The sequence below is a fragment of the Uranotaenia lowii genome, chromosome 2 (assembly GCF_029784155.1).
Source record: "Uranotaenia lowii strain MFRU-FL chromosome 2, ASM2978415v1, whole genome shotgun sequence".
Classification (NCBI taxonomy): Eukaryota; Metazoa; Arthropoda; class Insecta; order Diptera; family Culicidae; genus Uranotaenia; species Uranotaenia lowii.
Window position 1 is genome coordinate 27,733,698 of NC_073692.1, and position 12,858 is coordinate 27,746,555.

The 12,858-nt window shown below is 34.5% G+C and overlaps 1 long non-coding RNA gene across 1 annotated transcript in view; it reads right to left on the reverse strand.

The window, feature by feature from the left end:
• Positions 1-12,512, reverse strand: part of LOC129748208 (uncharacterized) — a 72,257-nt gene extending 59,745 nt beyond the window's left edge. The window contains exons 1-2 of the long non-coding RNA XR_008737682.1: positions 12,364-12,512; positions 11,138-11,343 (exon numbers count right to left, since the gene is read on the reverse strand). This is a non-coding gene — a long non-coding RNA (uncharacterized LOC129748208). The remainder of the gene's footprint in view (positions 1-11,137; positions 11,344-12,363) is intronic.
• Between the last annotated feature and the right edge of the window lie 346 nt (positions 12,513-12,858).

Sequence of the window (12,858 nt, forward strand, 5' to 3'; positions counted from 1 at the left end):
AACCTATCCCATAGATAGAAGTTTAAGAGAGTATGAATGAGAGGAAAGGATAGGAAGTCGTCAGTTTGTAGAGAGTTGTATAGAAGCATGGACGTCATTTTGATCAATGGCGATAAAAAAAAAAATAAAACGAAAGTTAGGAGCCGGAAGATGGAATAGCGTCTGAAAGAGGGAAACAATCTATGTTTCGGGCTACGACAATCCGGTCGGTTACGACACCCACTTGCACTAATGTAAATCCATCACCAAAATTCGTCATCGCTTCCATCGCCTAGTGTATACATTTTTTGTTTTATTTAGCCTACTTTATAGATACTATAATTTCATATGGTCTGGCAAAGAGAATGACGGGAGCCAATCGAACTGTCATTCGTGGGAGCCAATCGAGCAAACTTTCTAAATATTGGAGAATCATGGTAGAAGTATTGTGATTCACAAAGCTTTTTTGGCTTTTTGATAACATTTACTAAAGTACTTAGCATAATTTTCATTATTTTTTCACCTATATATAATAATATATTTTTCAAAAGCAATTTCGAGTTGAAGAGATAAAAATAGCATGTAATTTACGAATCTGAGAAACTATTTTTTATTTTGTAACTGGAGAGAGTTATGAAGAGCTTGAACATTATCGTAGAATGCTCGATTGGCTCCGCGCGAATGACAGTTCGATTGGCTCCCGTCATTCTTTTTGCCAGACTATATGAAATTATAGTGTCTATAGCCTACTTTGAAAAGGTGATAATCCTGAATAAACTTCAAATTTTAAATAACATCAATTTAAGCATTGGTCATGTACAGTGGTAGCGTGTTCAGTTCTCACTACGAAAGTGCAGGTTCAAATCTAAAAACGTTGTTGATCGACTCTTTTAAGGCAACCTTCAACTCGTAAAGTGTCCAAAGAGGCCCATTATAGGAAAGTCGTCCAACCTTCATTAATTCAATTGTTCATCATCATCATTAAAAGGAAAACGCTGGCAAAATCGTTATGGATATATTGGGTGTGTTGATCTAGGTATATTTTGGAAGAAAGAATCAATCAGGTGGGCTGGTTTACTTACAAGTATTCCGGCATCCGTGTGTATATACCTGGCCAGCTAGCAACTGATTGAACGTTTTTATTATATAATCAGTTATAAGAGGAAACACATCTTATCTGTCGGCCTCTTATGGGATTCGAACCCAAGTACACCTGGAATACCAAAACCTTACTTGCTAGACCACATCGGCGCTACTCTTCTGACATGGTGCTTCTACGTGAAAAATGTGATACAGTTGTAATTTCACTGAAGTAGATAAATCTGCCAAATAAATCAAAATATATTAGAAACGATTATTCTGGGCTAATTGAAAGGTAGGCTCCAGAAAATAAGAAGAGATTTATAAAGTGCCCATAATTAAAAAAAAATGGTTCACTGTAAGAGAGAAAGATTGCGCGGTAATGCACAATATATGATTTCTATGTTTTTCTATTTTGGAAATTATCTCAAAATCACTTGACAGATTGTCACATCAAAATTTCATCAAATTGTATTCACGTAGTCAAAAGCTATTCACTTAAAAGGGGTGTATTTTTTTCTAGTACAGGCGAAATCTGATAAACTCGTAAATTACCATTCAACGTTTAAAGCTTGGTGGTGAAATCAACTAACTTTTTTCTCCTTAACACTTGTCCTGGTTTCTTTTCATCAGTGTCCCAAAACAAGCAACTCGCCAGCCCCTAATGACGAATTCCATCTTCACCGTATCGCTAGATGCTACCAGCAAAACTAGAACGTTTCCAAGTTCACTTCCCCAATAATATCGAAAGAAGGGAGTGTGCTATATAGGTACTGCTGACTCAAAACAGCGAAACAATCGCGAAATCTGAAGCTCTACTGATGGCAAAGAAGCTCAGCCAATTCCTTCTAAATGGTATTCATGTTTTTTTTTTTTGGTTGGTTCTTCGAAGGATGAAAGATGTATTTTCAAGTGAATCTTCTACTAGTGCCAACGCCTAGAGCAAACTATGTGTTTTATGGAAGGATGGGGACGAGGAAGTCTGTCAGCGACATAAATTCAGCTACCGACATATTTTGTTTCGTTTGCTCACTTCCTCCAGGAGGGGGGAGGAGGAATATTTCGGAACGGAATTTAGGTTGCATCCTTCGATAGGAACCAACTACATGTGCATTTGGGTGGATACAATTTCTGTCGAAAGTTTTCCCGATTGGATAAAGTTTCTGACGGGCTTTGACACTCGCTATCAGTGATTGAATTTTTCTGGAATATTTCGCTCAAGCTTAAGCTAGAATGTTTCGCATCGAGAAACTTTCTGAACATTAGCACAATTTGCTTTCAATTGAGTTGTGATGATCAGAGAAACGCTTCTACCGTTTACATCAACTTATCTATTCCCAAGACTGATAGCTTTTAAAATATTTACCGAAAAAGGGGGCACAATTCGGCTGAATGACACACGCTCAAACCTTCTCGATGAATGAAAACGATATCACACCCATTATCCTATCCCTCTATCAGGAGGACCCATATTTTCAAATTGATCCCTTTTTAATATTTATGGCATATGTTATCCACTTAACTACCACCGGAAAGTGCTACATCATAAAAGATTGAGCATAATATTAAATCGTATCAACAATCGACAAAGCTGTTTGTTGACGACACGGATCTGGGAACAAAACGATTTTTTGGGTGACAACAAACAAAACCACAACTTTTATGTTCTGAGCGACCTCGTCATAGGTAGGTAAATCGTAGGCACACCCACATAAATAAATAGGTGTGTAATAAAGGTAGTTAACCTGGTGGTTTATTATGGCACAGGCACATCATTAAGTCCTCGTCTTGGTTGGATCCCCCTCATCGGGTTTCGCTTTTAAAAATTCAGCGCACATCCGAAATCCATCAGAGGTCGAGTGGTCACTCTTCGAAGTGTGAACCAATTTTCGTTGAAAGAGTCATTCGATTGATTAACAATTTAAAATAAGCTATTGTTAATTTTTCAAAGAGATGTTTCTATACCGATAATAAGATTGTTAATTATACTTTGTTCTCAGTGGATACGAAGCAGCCTTTCAACCTTCAAACCTTTAATTGATTTAAATGGAATTTAATTCGATTCCATTATTTGTTACTGGCCTCGGGGCGGAGCTGGATTAAGTGCCTTTTACTTTTATCTTTCTGTTTCACTTCGATGCCCATGAAATAACTTCAGAGTACCTTAAAATGATTAAGCAGTATTTATTTATGCCCAACGTCTTTTTTACTAAAACAAAGAGCCAAGAGATATTGTGGTAAATTTTTCGCAACCTCTTCAAGCAAAAACAAAAACACACTTAAACGATTCAAAATTCTTCAAGCTTTGGGAAAAAAAACCTGGTTAGCCCTTATCTGTTCTTGCGCTTGAACGACGGGCTTCTGCTTGAACACAGTTCAAGTAAAATAAGCAATGCAACTTTCACGACACGTGTTGATCGTGCTCAAATCAATTATCGGTCGGCGGCGTGCCGCTTTATTCGCGATTTATTGCGGCAGCAAAATCTTCAAACCATGAAATGAGAGGAATGAATTCTTAACTAAAACCAACCTAGGTAGTTCCGATGGATCTCATTCTTCAACCAAAATCAGTGAACTAACTCATTTATTCGGCATTAACTTTGGTGATTACATCGGACCACATGCTTCGAATTTGGACCGCCCCATCGGTGCATATTTCAAACCGCTCCTTCAGTTAACTACTTTCAGGGTGGTCATCACTTTGTCATTTTGGAAATTCCCCGTTTTTTCCTGGAATTCGAATTCAGACATTTTCTATATTGAAAAAGTCAATTCAAAAATTAATAAAAAAAAAATTGAATTTGTACAGAAAAGCAGCTACAAGATATCTCGTATTCGTCCTCAACATGATAAGTTCCGATTCTGCATAATAATTTAAAGTAAAAATTTCCAATTCATAACGTAAAAATGGTCTGGAATTAAAAACAAAATTCTTTTCATATTTCGAAATGGTGTGTTTCGAATATGAAAAACGCATCTAGTTTAAATTTGAAATAAAGTGGATACAGAAACCAAAATCTGTTCACACATCGAATTTAAATGTTTATAAGGAAATTTGGAATCACAAAATCTATGAATGAATCTAACCTAGGGTCACCAGATCCTGCAGCACCAAAAAGAGTACATTGAGATCATTTACTCTAAAAGTCAGGAGAAACGATACATTTCCGATTTTTTGAACTCCCAGCCATCGGGTTGATACAAGATCCATTTAATTATCGAGCTTTGTGCCCGGATGGTATGCAAACACAGAAGGAAAAGGATGTACATAAATCGTATTATGTGAGGAGGGGAGGCCCCTAATACTTCTAATAAGCGAATTTCTACTGTAATTGCAATCCAAGATATTTCAATTAAATGAAACAATGACAATTTTTTGAAGTTTTACAAAAGTTGGATATTCGAAAAGATAGCAGTATTTGGATGTTATACTGGCAAACCAAAAAAATTGAAATAAAATAATTCATTGCCATTTTTTATTGACGTGTACATTTCCTTTACAATCATTACATAGTCTACATTTGGGCGCATTTAAGTATATCGTCTAAATTGTGTACGTATTAAATTCTGTTTGCATACTCAAAGCATTTTAATGAAAACAAGATGTTAAAGAAATTTGTTGTAAGCTGTACTCCTTTCGTAATTTTTGCATAAGATGTGAAAAAACCTCATAAAATGGAAGAAATACATAGGTTTTACAGAGCAAATGTCTTTTAATAAAAAAAAAGAGTACATTTGGTAAAATTTCATGAAAAGAAGAGTACGCCCATTTCTCGATTGAAAAAGAGTACATGTACTCTTAAAAGACTACGTATGGTATCCCTAAATTCTAACCTAAACTTTACTGAAACCTTTATGAAATTACTTTACTTATTCATGTTTTTTTTTTCATAAAAATCATAAAAAGAAACACTTGAAAAACAAATTTTCTATTGGAACAGATCAGTCAATTTTAAATATTATTCTTAAATTCCAAAAAATCTTTCATGATCTGATCATTTTGATACCATTTGCTCAAGAAATTTGGACGCAAAATACATAATTCTTAATATAAATTATTGATAGGTTTCACACAACATTCATTTTTGGTTTTAATAGCGTTGTAATATTTTCATTTATAATTTCGTTTAATTAAATTTAAATTTATTAAAACTTGAATCAAACAGAACACGTGAATTGTGAATTTAAAGAAAAATTGCAATTTAATTTTTTTGTAGCAGCTATAAAAGTTTGAAAAAATTCCAAGTTTGCAACAAAGTGTATCTACTGGATTCCAAATTTAACTTTAATTTCCTTGTTTTTATATGATTGATAGTTTTTTTTATGATTGTAGTTTTTTTTTATGTGCGATACTTGAACAAATTTTAAGGGACTGGGTTTTGTGAAATTTATGAGTCTTTTTTCAATTTAGAAGAGTAATTAAAGAGAGATCAGAGATGTTAATAAATTTCTTAACTTCTTATATTCTTCTTACACATTTTCTGAACTGTTGAACTTCGGGTTGAATATCTGATCTGGAAACCAAAACTGAATTTCGGTTTATTTTACAATTTTTTTTTTTCGTAACTCAGTAGCAATCAGTTTAATGAATTGCATAAGTATGACTTAAAAAATCCACTTTAGAGTTTATTTGATAAAAATAATAAAAACAAATAACCATCAGTTAAAATGACCTTGAATGGTCTTGATGATTTACTAATCACGATTTCCATACTTTTTTTGTAAGGTTTTGGTGTTATTTCGGGGGTGGGAGAATCAAACCAGACCAGTAAAAAGCTCTTTTTTTTTTATTCTAAACATAATTTTTATTCCCCTTTTGGTTCAAAACCGTCCACAACCTCTTGATAGAATTCTCTTTGGTGTTGTTTGGGCCATGTAGAACCAATGAAAGCTGCTGTTTTCTACGCGTTTTGGTTCGGGTCATTATTTTTCTAAAGAATGAATTCGTCCTGCTATCCCACCTCACTAATAATGCTAATCACAGAGAACAAACGTACAAGCTCGAACAAAAAATCGTCAAAAAAGTGTGTAAAATTTCAAATGCTATCACCAAAAAATACGTTAGAAATTGACTACAAACAGTTCCATATGTTGCGCCGTTCAAAATTTACAAATCAATTTAAAATGCCCAGTTTTCGAAAAGACGTAATCGTATATGAACTCACAAAAAACCAATCCAATATCTCAGTAAAAAGGGTGGCTTTAATTTATTGCTAAATAAATGAAAACAGAGTTGCTTTGACTGGGCGAAATTTCACTTTCTTTATTTTTGCACAACAATGACAGTTAAGATAACTAACAGCTTTGGTATAAGTTTTCGCACTTCTTGAACAGTAATTTGTGTTAGAAAATGCATCACCTATGTTCAGTCAAATACAAGAACATTCTGGACGATCAGTCTCACCCAGCAGTACTGATTCTAGGCATCTCAAAGCGGGTTACTTTCAAATATCACTTTAGCATCCAGCTGTTTTAAACTTTGTATTTCTAACAAATTTGAAGAAAAAGATAATAACTTTTGTGATTATTTGTTTCATTCAATATGATGAACGTATTACGAAACTTCAACAGCGATTTTCTTGAAGCATGCTAAGCAGCACATACGACCTATAGAAAACTGACAGAAAGTTAGTCATTTTTTCTTAGCTTTGTTTTGACAGTTCTCTTTGATGTGTTTGGAAACATCTGGTGGCCCAGCCAAAAAACATAAATTGGTCCAAAAAGGGTTTTGGAATTTTTACACAAGTTTCGTGGGCTAGCTTGTACGCCTGTTCTCTGTGCTAATAGTAACATTTTCTCGTTAAACATTTAAAAATTTAAGCAAACGTATTGGTTCAAGATGTTTGAAAACCAAAATTAACTTTGAACGCGTTGACGTCCAGCACGCGTTTTTGATTTCTTATAATATTATTTGAAAATAAACTTTAACATTTCAGAGTACCGTAATCCGAGGTAAGATTGATCACTTTTTTCAATATATTTCGATTATTTTATCTGTTAAGGAGAATGTAGCATGTTTTATATTTCTAACACCAGTACTCGACTCCTATGAATGTAGTACATGGTTGCAGAAATTTATTAAACTACTTTAAATTCGATTTAAAAATCGTTTTCGTCTCTGTTCAGAATTTGATGCTTTGGGGTGACATTGATCAGTCTCTATTCTGAAGGTTATAACGAGTTTTCTTGATCATAAAGGATACAAAACACCTTCATAATATTTACATGTACTAGTTTATCAGTTTAACCTTGGTCTTTAACGTTTTATTTTAAAAATATTCATAATCGAAAAAATAACTATGATACTGCCTACATTTAGGGGCAAAAATTATAATAATTGCTAAATAGTTTGTGCTTCAAAATACAAATGAAATTTTACCTTCACACATTCCCCTAGGCCCTCCCTCTATTTCCATTTTCATTTATTCTTCAAAGTTAACGATTTGATAGGGTTCCTATCCATTTGACCAATTTGTGCTTACTCTCGGAAAATGTCCTTATTTTTTAAATATCAAAAATTTATCATTAAATGACTATTAAAATAGCACTATAAATGTTCATATACAAAGGATAAAAGTTGTTCTTTCACATTGAACAACTTGTTTGCTTCTAAATGCTTTTTGGTATCATTAGGAGAGCTGTTTGTTTGCGAGCCTTGGAGAAAATAGATATTTTAAGATTTTAAAATATGATTTTTACTAACAGAAAAAAATTTCAAATACAAACCAAATTTTGCCTATTTGATACTCAATTAATAGGGTTTCAAACGTAGCAAACAGTTTTCAAAAATTCATTCTATAGACTGAGTTGTTGATGATAATGTGAAAAAATTCATTGTTGGTCAAAGTTACCCCGTTTTACGGTAGTTGTGGGTAACTAAAAATACCTCAGATTTTGGTCCTTAAAAGGTTGAAATTTTATGATTTGATATTAAAATTGGCCACCCAAGAAACACAGATTTAGGCCAATACCGTTAGAAAGTTTTATGACTGTTTTATTATGGTCATGATAAATGCTAAGATTCTTGTTTCAACCATTTTTTCAGGTTGTTCTGATAACGCTAATAAAGCTTTTACTAAATATAGAGAAGAATGAATATGCGTATCCCTGGGGTTAATAAATTCCTTCGCTAGATCTCGAAACCGAAATGTCTTGCAAATATCAAACGTTCTAGAAAAATGTGCTAAATAGAATAAAACAACAAACCTGTTATCTCAACATATTTTGAAAATTATCTGTTAAAAAGGGCTCAAAATACTGTATTTATCGAAAAACTAGATAAATGCGCCTTAAAGAATGCAATGACTTTAGGGTAGTAGACAAACTTTTGGAATTATTTTTGTCTGATACTTACAAACTGTGAAATGAGAACTTTTATCGCGGACAATTTTCAACGAACCTTTTATCTTTGAATTTTGCAAGATTTTTGTCTAGGGTTAGGGCACCCTGAATTAAGGATCAAATCTCCTTTAACCTAAAAAATATAACAATTTTTCTCGTCTCACGAAAATGCTTCAAGTATACCTACGGGTTCATGTTTCGTTCGAATGGGGATCGAGTATTCTCATTCTCCCCTACTGTTGATGTAGTTAAGAAGAGTTCTGGATGCTCTGTTAAAACTTCAATAAAGCATTAACTAAAGCTTAGTTCTTTTAGAAATGGGACAGTTACGAATGCGTGTATCTCAAAAACCTTTCGTTTGATCTAAATACTTCCTATGAAGGAAATGAAGGTAATCTTATGATAATTCATGAAAAAATTTGAAAAAAAATATTTATTGTTTTTTCGTAAAAATAAATTCTACTTTATTCTTGATACCTCCCATCGGCTAGCGCACACTTTTTTCACTCATGATATTGATCAGTTTTTCAAACTCATACTTCGTCTTATCTGTATTTTAGGTAGCTACATCCTCCTCCTTCAATTTCTGCTACTTTTCGGACTAATACTTCTCTTTTAAAAGAAACTGAGGGCAATATAGTGGAAACAGCTATTTCGAAATTAACAAATTTGATTATTTTTGAGCCAATTTTTGAGCGTTTTTAATGGAATTTTTGGTGGAAAAATCTTGCAATAACTGCAATCTTGCAAATAAAGATCGCAGGTTGCGAAGGGTACATAAAAGATTACTCTTTTTAGGCTTTTAAAAACAGTGAAAACCATAGTTTTCGTTTTGAAAATTGTTGTTTTTTTCCCACATGAGCAGAATCTTGGCAAATCATTATATTTTTTTGAAAATAACCAGCAAATACATACTTTAATATACTCGGGACCTTGCCATGAGCAGACATGGTATAGGATTCAAACGCTGGAATTTGTTTGAAATAGGGTATTTCATAACATTTTTCGTTCATCAGAAATCATCTGTCCCATAGCCTCGAGATCGGCTATACAGCTTACGAGCTGTGGAATTAGCAAAAAATGTTGTTTGAGGTTAGGTTTGAATGACTCATTACCAGGCAATACTTTCGGCTTATCGGAGAAAAAAAAATCAAATTTTAGCGATCTACCCTTAGTTTTCGCTTATTGAAAATAAAAAATGCTGGTATGACACTTGACTTCCCTGATGACCCTTAGCCGAAATAGCCGATCATGTGCTTTACTCCAATGCTTGATTTAAGCTTTGTTGACACTTTTGACAATATTTGCATACTTTTCCACCACTCATACACAGTAATTTTTCGAATATTCAACGGTTTTGTCAGCCAGTCTTTGATAATGATGGATTTGAATGTGCAAAATTATTTTTTCCTCTTTCTCTTACATAGTAAGTATCTCCAAAACGCTTGAATTTTAAAATTTGAAAAAAATAGGCCAGGTAGTACTTTTTACAAGCAACAAAATGCTGTCAAAATTTTGAATGTCCGATTACTAGTAAACCAGCTATTAGCAAGAGAAAGTGTCCCATTTCTTAAAGAACTAAGCTTTAAGAGGTTCCAAGCTTTTTTTGCATGTTTTATGAAGGCACGCAGTGCTTGATTTTAAAACCGTAATAAAATTAGGAGAGAGTTCTCGATCAAGATGACAAAACCGGACACGCTGAACAATTATATTTATTGTAAAATGTTTTTCTCGGCATATTTTTAAATTTATTTTTCCCACAAAAAAAATGAAAATGTCTTTATTCTAAAGATTTGGCGCATTTATTTTAAGATACTATTTTACACACATTTTACCTAAAACACTGACTGCCAGTAGAAAAGATGCTCATAATATGGTTCAAAAAACATTGTTTTTTCGATATTAATTTTACCAGATCATAATTCAATAAAGCAATCATCATTCATCAACCATCATAGTTGCTGGGAAAAATAAAATAAAAAACTCGAAAAACTCACGGGATCGAAAAAAAAATTCTTACAGATTTCATATAAGCTTTGGTGTAAAAACTTTACAGCATAATCTGAACAAAGCAATCGGAAGATTTCCTTTAATTCAACCATGTCATTACCGTAGTTGAATTAAAGGGAATCTTTCGTTTGGTTTGATTCAGTAGAATTATTCAACCAAGTAGGCTCACAACACAAATTAGTCTTCACTTGTTGTTGTTTACCAAAAAAAATTGAAGGGTATGAAAAACCATCAAATGAATTTGAAACTTTCTTGTAAAGTGTTATGTATTTTGAACTTTTTTGTAGTACAGTCAACAGGAGCAATTCTTTCGTTTTATAATAGTGTGATTAAATCTGAAAAATATGTTCCTTGAAGCACAATTTTCCACACAAGAAAAAAGCATTTTTAATTGAGACTACGCCTTTGCTGAAGAAACTTCACACCTGGTAAAGGCAAACATGCAGCTATTCAATTAAATGTCATTTATATAAATGAAAACAAGGCTTATTTTGTTTTCTGATGGAGAATGAAAATTTTTAATTCCCAACTTCTTAAGAGCAAAATTTATTCTCACTTATTTGAATCTTGAGGAGCATTGTTTCATTCAGCTTACGTATGAAATAGATAAAAAGGACATTGAATTTCTTCAACCATTATTCAAACGACTCTTCGAAAATAAACGTTTTCAAAAGACATTAAGCCAGTTTAAGATTTTATCAAGAACCCTCATATTCCTGCAACTCACCTGTTCAAATTTGCTCCAATTTCATCGGGTGCAAAAAGCAGCGTCCATAAATCGATTACCACTGTGTAACAGTTTCCGGAATCACTTGCACTATCTTCGGAAGTTTTGAATTGTTTTTCCGTCGGCCCTCACCCAAATCCACTTCAGTACCACACACTCAAAAAACCATGAATCACCGCTCGCTGGGGGACAAACAAACAAACTTGCTGCTAGCTAGTATGTAGGTAGTAGGTAGCAAATACTTCAGAGCCAACTTTCAACTCAAGCCACCCTTTCACAAGCTAAAAAAAAAACTTCACTGACCGTGACCGAACCGAAGAAATTTGCACTTTCCGACTCACTAGTAGTGGGGTATCTTTAAGTTTAAGTTCACATGCACAAGTTTGCCGCCGATGCCACCAGGAATCTTTGGTCGGACGAATTTCCCGACGAAAACTCCCCAAAAATGTGCTGAATGGCGATGACGATGGCCAGCAGCTACGACAATTTGCGAATTTTCTTCTCAAGACAAAATTGTCAGCACCAGCAGGAGGAAAACCGCATCGAACTTGACTAAAGTTCGCTCATTAATTGTACTTTCGCCACGATTGCTTGGGACCCCAAGACGATTTTCAACGACTCGATTTGGCAAGGTGTTGTTTAATGGTCGCCGGATCGAATTTTTGGAAAGATTTAATTTTGCTCCGAACACTTGTGGGAGGTTTCTAAATTGGTTTTAAAACAGGAGAGTCTCTTGGGAAATCTAAATCAAATTTATGTTTCAGAAACTTTCAGATCAATTATCTATTAATGGATTCATTCAGCAGCTCACAGTTTGGGAACTAAATTTTTTTTTTCACTGATGGATGTTTGATCCAAATTCACACTTTTTCAATTTTTTCAACCTTAGGATTTTATTAAATTTGTCTTCTCTAATCCAGTTAAACTATTTTTCAACAATTAAAGTTATCACTTAAATTTTGTTTACCTAAATCAAAAAATCCCAAACAGTATATCACACTTTAAGCACTTGGCTTGGGATTCTCAAGAACACGCCACGAGGAAAAAAAAAGCTCAACAAAAACTGCAACACTTTTCCCACGAATTAGAATGCCATTCAGTGGAAAAACACTTGAACATGTCAATCACACCGTCACCGACGGCTGGGAGCGGCTGGGAAATTTGTTCAGACTTGCTTCGGGCCCAAAGCCTGATGAGCAAGACCAAAATCCCTCCACCAAAAACACCTACTAAGTAGAGGAGACTCTATCTCTGGAGCCACCTGTCTGCTGTTTGCTTCTAAGTATCTCTGGAGCCACACCACAAATTGTAATATAGAAGGTACTTTTCCGCGAGCTTTTCCGAGTTTTAAGTCACCGATGCGAACGCTGCCGCTTCCACGATACTACTGGCCAAATTAACCAAAGACGTCTGTATTTTACTGGATTCGCGCGCGTTCAGAATCAGACCCCACCCTTTGGATCCAGCCTGGCCACCCACCCACACCTGCCCTCGAAAGCCGCTGCCAGGAACCCACAACCGAAAACCGAGCAGCAGCAACAGTATAGGAGAACGAAAAAAGCGAAACAAATCCATCCAACCACCACCCAAGAACAGAACTGCAATCATGTTATGCTGCCTTTAAGCAGAAGCATACGCACAGCATCAGTTGGCGGCCACCCACACCAGCCACCCACTGTTGGGTGTTGGAACTGTTGCTTCGGTTCAGGGGTGCTCAGCGA